Source organism: Amblyomma americanum, chromosome 1, assembly GCF_052857255.1.
Source record: "Amblyomma americanum isolate KBUSLIRL-KWMA chromosome 1, ASM5285725v1, whole genome shotgun sequence".
Lineage (NCBI taxonomy): Eukaryota > Metazoa > Arthropoda > Arachnida > Ixodida > Ixodidae > Amblyomma > Amblyomma americanum.
In genome coordinates, this window is record NC_135497.1 from 222721311 (window position 1) to 222728871 (window position 7561).

A 7561-nucleotide genomic window follows, 5' to 3' on the forward strand; every position below is an offset into this window, starting at 1 on the left:
ACAGACGCGCAACACGTTTCTCGTCCTATCTTTCTTTCGCCCGCCTACCTCCTCTCCGGCGTTCGTGAATCAAAACGTGACACGCCATCGCGCCCGCATTCCGAGACCGGAAAGGCCGCCGCGGAGGCTCGTTCCCCACGTGACCACGTACGCGGCGTGACGTAAGGCAAGTGACAAGCCCACGTGACCTTGAAGCACGTGACGTTTCTCTCTTTCTCGCTCCTTTTCTCCTCGCCCGTTACGCGCTCGGCGAGCGTTATAAAAGCGAGCGCGCCGCCGGCACATCGTCGAATAACGCTTCTCTGCGTGCAAGTGCCTCGTCCTCCGATCGAGACTTCCTCTCTTGGGACTTTCGGACCCCGCCAACCGCCAACATGTCCAGCTCCGGAGACGTCTGCTGCGGTACGTGCTCCTGGTCACCTCGTCTACGCCTGTCTTCCTCTCTGCCCTGTAGCGCCGCCTTGTGTACAAAGTGTGCGACTCGTTGCCATTTTGTATCGGGGCAATTCTGGATACCCGCAACTCTGCAACTTTTCCCTTCTCCCTTTTTTAACCTTAGCTGGGAGCCGTGTGCCACCATTCGCGAGCTCTTATTTAGCGTAAGTTACGCAGGGCGCTTAGCCGCGTAGACACCCAGTTTCGGGGCTATTCGACTAAAAATGAAGTGGCGATTCGTCCCTCACGGAACAAATGTTTCCAGAATCCTTCCAGAGAGGAACTGCGAGCAGACCAACTGTTGGGTCCTTGCACTCGCAGCTCTTTTTCTAGAGGGATAAAAGTACTTCAAGCTTGTTTCATCACGAAGGAGTACCTGAATGGCCCAGCAGTTGCTCCTCGTGAGACAAACAGCCTAAGCTACGGTCATATGCGGGAAGGGTAGAACGCACTAGTTTAAATAATAATGAGCACAATAACGCAACTTACCGCCCAGCTCTCGGCAGTAGCGCGACCCGTTCCTTCGTTGGCACGATATGTGATAAGAGTAGGGCCGCCGCGAAGTTTTCGGTTAACACCTGCAACCGACCTAAACGCTCCCTTGCAGGTCAGCTCTACCGCGCACAGATCTTTCATTCCCTCCCAGCTAGAGCACAACTCGTCGCTGTAAAAACCGGAGCCGGTACAAAGGCTAGAACTGCCAATGTCTGCGCGGCTTAAAGTCTCCGTTCAGGCAGCGCCAAAGACAAGGGATGATAAAGTAGGCGATACACCGCGGCATATTGAAAAGAAACCCCGCGCATGCCAGCATCGCTGCTTTTCGTCTTCTTTAAGGTTCCTAGATCTATTGCGGTGCTTACCCGTGTCCACATAAGTAGTACTATAAACTTCCCTCTTTAGCGGCCCAGAGCAACCCCTGCTACTCTACCTCTTTTTTCATCTTTTTCCTTGCCTCCATTAACGCATGCTAACGGCCGGAGCGTTTCTAAATAACCATTTTCTACTCCGCTCCGTATAACACAACTCATCACGGTGCTCTCGACAAGGACTATAGCTCGAATTCGCGCCAATCCCTGTCAATATACAGGCAGCAGAGGGAAAGCTGTTACAGCACTTCGTGGGAATATTCCCCCATGGAAATTTTCCTCATTCTGAGAAGTCTGACGTTGGCGTAATCGTAATTTGGCAGTTAAGGATTAATGGACCAAATTATAAATATACAAGATTATGGTACTGCTGTAATCTGCGCGCAATTTAGACCACCCCACACCAAACCAAGCAGCTCCTCTAAACGCACCTTCCTATCCATTGGTAAGAACTTAGGCAGAAATATGTATCCGAATTTTCATCGTTAGTAATTTAAGGCTCTTTCAGACCTCGAAAAGTTTCAGGATAGCACTAAAAGTCGTTAATAACATTAAAACAGCAGCAGTATTTTGTGAATGTTTTTCACATATATGCTGATTTCTCGGAGCACAGATATGAGTGCAGTAGTAAATAAATAAAGAAGCACAAAAGGATGGGGTGACAAAAGCTGCCCTTAAGTCTCTTGAAAAACAGAAACGAAAAAAGGGGAGGTGAGGGGCTCAAGGTTTCGTAAAACACGCTTTTCCGCATACCTACACTTTAAGTGGCGAAGCCGCCTTCTTGTCCAAGCATAATCAGGGAAGAGGGAAACCGAGGATGGGAGTGGAGAAAACGAGGCTTATCGCCAGGTAAATCTCTGATATTGCTTCAACAAAGCGTGCTGTACGTCCGTATTTTCAGATTCAAGCAGAACTTTGCGAAATAGCAGCGACCTTACTTTAGAACGCCCGATTAAATGAGAGCGGAAATAAGCTTCCTTCTCCTCTTTGCTTTAACTGCTCAGATCTCAGAAGGAACTAATTTATATTTAATTCGCTGTGAGCCACTCGCATTAAATGTGAACGTGCATGTGTCACGACTTCTATTTCCAGCAAATCCATAACTAGCCCCGAACGTTAACTTCAGCAACTCATCACAGAAGAGGAGACAACTTTTTTTCTGTATTCGTTTAAAAGGTGCAAGCGGCAGTAACATTGAGCGAACACGACTAATATACTCAATACATGTCTGGCTTCACACATGAGGTATGGCCGGAGAGGCTGAAATCTGAAGACTCCTGCCTGAACGAGGGCAAGAGGCCACAGCCAATGACTTTGCTGACAACGGCTCACTCAGATCAATTACAAATTCTCACTGCGCCCCACATCGTTTACCGCGCGTTTGCAACAACGAGCTTCACTTGTCAAACCACATCTCCCCTTCTCCTGGGCGGGAAACTGCGTTAGTTGGTCGTCCAGAGAGTCTGCTCTCCCTCGCGCTCCCTAACGGCCCACGCCGGACGGTGTCCGCCACGTCACGGCGCCGGTATTTTTCCGTCCGAGATCGTTGACTTGCAAATGCAGCCGGGCAGGTGGCTGCCAGCGCCACAGTGGGGTCGCAGCTCGTGCCGCGTCTTCCAGCGGCCACTCGCGCGCGCGGGAAAGTTCGCCTTGCGCTGACGTGACCCTTGCGCGTTTCCCGCGTTCCGGCGCGCCGCGTGACATGGGAATAAAGGGGAGAGGAGGCGACGCGGGCGGGGGCCACGGGATGCCAGACGCGCTACGGCATGCCTCGCATCCGCCGCTAATGGTGGGGCCGCCCTGCCCACTGTCTGCTCCTTCGCTCTCCGCGGTTTTTGTTACTGCCTGCAAGGACGCGCTACGCTCGCTGAGTCTTTCAAGAACTGCGCGCGCCGCTGTCACTCTCCTCCGCGCGACCCTTCTCTCTCTGGTTCCCCGGCATTTCCGCCTCACTCATCCTCCAGAGCGACGCAGGCTGCCACGTCTCGGCCTCATTTCGCTATAACCGACAGTACCGCCCCGTGACGAGGCCGCTTTATGGGGAAGTAGACACGCAAACCCCCCGAGCCGCATTCTTTGTGTATTTCGCCTATTGGAACAACCCCAGTATCGGGGGAAGAATCGCTTGGGCGCGCCTCCACCTGGCGTCGCCACCTGGGGCACGTTCCGTAGAGGAACAGCTCCAGAGGCTACTGCCTCGCTTTTCGTCTCCCGCCTTGTCCAGTGGCGCCGCTTAATGTGGACAATGGAAGGCGGTGGCTGAAGCAGGGCGACGCTCGTGACTGCTGCGGGGGCAGAAAAAAAAAGCGTATATATTAAAGCAGCTCTATATGTTCGTAAGCAGTGCAGAACCCGTCAATTAATCAACAGCGAATGTTGCACTTCGACGCGAGAAACCAGACCGTCGGCCACTGGTCTAGATGGTCCCTCGACAAAACGGCGGTGTTAATTTAATTTGTCAATAACTACACGTCTGGCGCCGTATATTGCGGTTTACGCACTTGGAACGATGATTCCATGCTGCCACTCAATCGGAAACTTGCGAAAGCAGTCAGTTAGAGAGGCGAAGTGCAAAGCTGGGCATAAAGTAACTACACGACACTGAAGAAAATGACTTTACTTAAACCGCTCCGTACTCAAAAAGAAAAAAATGATGGTCTATTTGCGTAGTTAGGCCACATGCGAACTAGGTGCGCAGCAGTTAGTTTTTCGCGAAATTACGCACTGCAGTCGCATGCCGGAGTGGCGTAGCAGCGTGGTCCGCCCACTGTGGAGGCACAGTTTGCTGTGAACCACTCGCACTCGCCGTACTGGAGGCAAGGAGGAGCCAAAGCGTGAAATCGTGTCCATCCTAGTGGGTGTACATGTTACTCACACTTTCTGATCTGACGAGAGAAGGCTACTTCGTCAAAGCGTCGAGAGTGAACGAAGCTCTCATAGGCGTTTTGACGCCGCTTGCTGCTGCGGCAAGCGAGACGTGCTGTAAAAAAAAAAAAAGGGGGGGGGGGTATCAACTTTCTGCGAAAATACGGAAAGTTTATCCTGCTATCATTGCCTAGAATAGTTAGCGCTGTCTATGTTTCTCTCTCTCATTTAAATTTAAAGCAGAGGGGGAGGGTGACAGAACACCACGTTGCAGGCTCGGTAAAGGCGCAATCACTGTCGACCACTGGGTGGCGTCGACACGTCAAAAGCTTGCGCAAATTTAAAATATGTAGGAATTTCACCTTACTTGAGTAAATCCGCATCTCGATTCCCGCGCTATCTTGTGTAAGGCTGCCTTTCCAAGCTGTCTGAGCCGCAGCATAGCTGCGGTCTACCTCCTGTCAGAAAACCGAGACTGAAAGCCGCTCAACGCGGTCAATAACTCTCAGGGTCACGGCACTCGCCACCGGCCGACTAAGTTTCCGAGGACATGGGAACGACCTTGCTCGCGCGAGGCTGCCGTCTGACCGGGTGTCCAGACGGTCAACGAACACCTCGAAAGAGGCGCTCTTCAACAAGGGAAAGAAGAGCGTCTGCCAGACAGACCACGAAAGTGTGTGCGTGTATGGCGCGCGTACTCGCACAGGAGAGAGGAAGAGGGGAGCGGGGCAGTCGTGCCAGACATCACGGAGTGCCGACAAGAAATAGGCGTCCTCCCAAAAGTTAGTCGAGTGTGGTCGACGATCCGTCACGCTGCGCGGGCTGGAAGCACAAAGGGCCTTCTTCGCTCTGCCGCCCCCTTGCGCAAATGACACGGAAAGAGCGGCGGGGCAGCGGCAGACGATCTGGTCCGCTTCCCCGTCGCGCCCTCGGCGGTCCGCCGGGGCAGAGATGGCTTTGGGCAACGCGGGGCCGCGCCGCCGAGGCGCTAATCGTTCCGCGACCGTCTGGCTTCGCACGGTAGGAGGACGCTCAGGCGAGGACGCGATCCTTCATTCCCCGGCGCACGCAACGTCGCCGAAGACGAAAGGAAGGGTCGTCAACCCTCCTCCCATTATTGTCGCGCTGCCAACGACTCCTCGCAGGCGCTGGAACTAGCGAAGGAAAGCTGCTGAGCGACTTTCGGCGTCACGGACGCGCGCGCCTCGCCACGAATAAGCAAATGCTTGCGCCGGTATTCGCATGAAGCCGCTCAACATCTGCCCGCTCTCCCGGGTGCGGCCTATGCTCCATCGTGTTGCGCCTGCCTTCATATGCGCGCTCAGCACTGCGCGCTTTACACTATAGGCGTTGAACTGAACGCAGATCAAAGCTTGTGCCTAGTTGATGTGTGTGTGGTGAGAAAAAACTTACATGCGCCGCTGCACTCTGCACCTTGCGGGCTCGGTGAGGTAATTCCAACTCAATAGCTAGAAAGGTAACGCAAGATGTTTAATTCAATATTCATGACATACCGTATGGCAATCATGGAATGGCTTTCTGTGATATTTAGGACATGCACACTCGTAAATATATGCAAAAAGGCTGAGACGGGGAACATGCCATGCCTCCTCTTCGCATATCTTACCAACAGGTGTCTCTCGTCGTGCGCCTGCGTATGCAATCCGGCGCAGCGCGCGTCTCTCTGCGGCGGTGAAGGTTGTCTGGTCTTTGCATGACAAGGACGCTTGATTGTATACGCGCACGGGACCGCGTTAACAAGTTCGGCAAGTCACGTTCGAGCCAAGTCGGGCCGGTTTCACGCCTTTGCCGCCCGGCGCACACTCGGAATCACAGCCGGGGATACTGGGCGCGTGCTTCAAGGAAACAGCGCGAAGTCACCAGCAAACAAGCTAGAAAAGCACACTGAGCTCAAACTGCCCTCCGCCTGTACACGTATATCAAATAGGATTTTTTTTCTCTCCTTCCACAGTAACAAGCCTCACAAGCAGCCCCCGGTCTGGGCCTGTAGGCTTTAGAAGAGATGTAATTTGCGATTTTTGCGCTGAATAAGTCTGCCTCTTACTGATGTCTCTCTTTTAACCGCTGCTCACAGCGAATGCATAGTGATTTTATTTTTTTTGCGCTGTGGCGCGTATCCTCACGGCGCGCTCCTTCGCCCCTCGCAGATAACAAGCCTGAGTGCTGCAACGAGACCGGCGACGTGAAGTGCGACGCCGAGCCCAAGACTGAGGCCGCCACCACCGAGGCACCCGAGGCGGCGCCGGCTCCGGCCGGAGGCGAGAGTGCCGCGCCGGCCGACGCTGCGCTGCAGGACGGTGCCAGCTCGTAGCACGCCGGCGCAGTTCCAAGCTGCCGCCGGGCGCTGCCGCCTCTGCCTCTTCGCCCGCTGCTTCGCCCTCTCCCCGCCGGCAGCCTCTTCTGCGGAAGGGCCGCCCACGTCCCAAAGCTCTGCCCAAAAACTCGGAAGCCCCGGACCATCCGGCCTGCTCTAGGGCTGCGATTCCATCCGCATGCTGGCAGTAAGAGCGCTGTCCTCTGCTACCACTGGCAAGACTGGCACCTTCCCTCCAGAACACATACAGAGTTAAAAAAAAAACTACCCGATAAAGAGACGAGTCCGTGAAGAGTGCCCGACACCACGAGTACTGGTCCGCAGAATGAATGTCCTCCTTCCCCAGCCGAAATCGACCCGGCCAGGACTGGCAGCAATCGACCGAAAGCCCATGGACTCGTCCACGTGGTCTCGACTTCATCCGCGCTGTCCACCGGAAGAGGGTGCCGGGGAGAGAAGGAAACGAGGGAAAGGCAGCTGGCGGGAGGTGCGGAGTGGCACAAACGCGAGTCAGAGTTGAAGATTCCTAAAAAAAAAAGTGAAAACAAAACGCGCGGAGCGCCGACTTATCCCATATGCTATATATTTATGTAATGAAACCACTCAGCTCGTGTGTATACACGCTGGCGCCAAAAATAAAAACGACAAAAAAATCACAAAACAGATAAAACAGAAAATAGAGGCAGTCAGCCGTCTTCTCTTTCTGTACATTTCTGAGAATAAAACGTAAATAAAGTACAAAAAAATTATACTTCCGGCTTGCCTGTCTGAATGTGTCTATATGCCGCCTTCATACAATGGTCTAGCAAAAACCAATATAGCGCGAATTCAAAACTTGGAAGACAGCGCAGCTCACTCTGCAGTCGCTTCCTGTGTACGAAGACAGGCTGCAGACGCAGTCAGCTTCTCCAAGCGGGGCGCCCTCATGTCAATGCCCTCTCCTTCGGGCACGTATGCTGCAGTTTTTTTTTTTTTTTGGCTTGCGCATATGTGTGAGAGGGATAAAGGAGTGGCCATGCCATACATAGTGTCTCGCAGTATATTTGACAAAAAGCAATGA

The 7561-nt window shown here is 53.4% G+C and overlaps 1 long non-coding RNA gene across 1 annotated transcript; it reads left to right on the forward strand.

Moving 5' to 3' along the window:
- The first annotated feature begins 246 nt into the window (after window positions 1-246).
- LOC144114668 (uncharacterized) lies at window positions 247-7252 on the forward strand. Its single transcript, XR_013311079.1, has 2 exons — window positions 247-402; window positions 6335-7252. It is a non-coding gene; the product is annotated as an uncharacterized LOC144114668 (long non-coding RNA).
- Window positions 7253-7561: the final 309 nt, after the last annotated feature.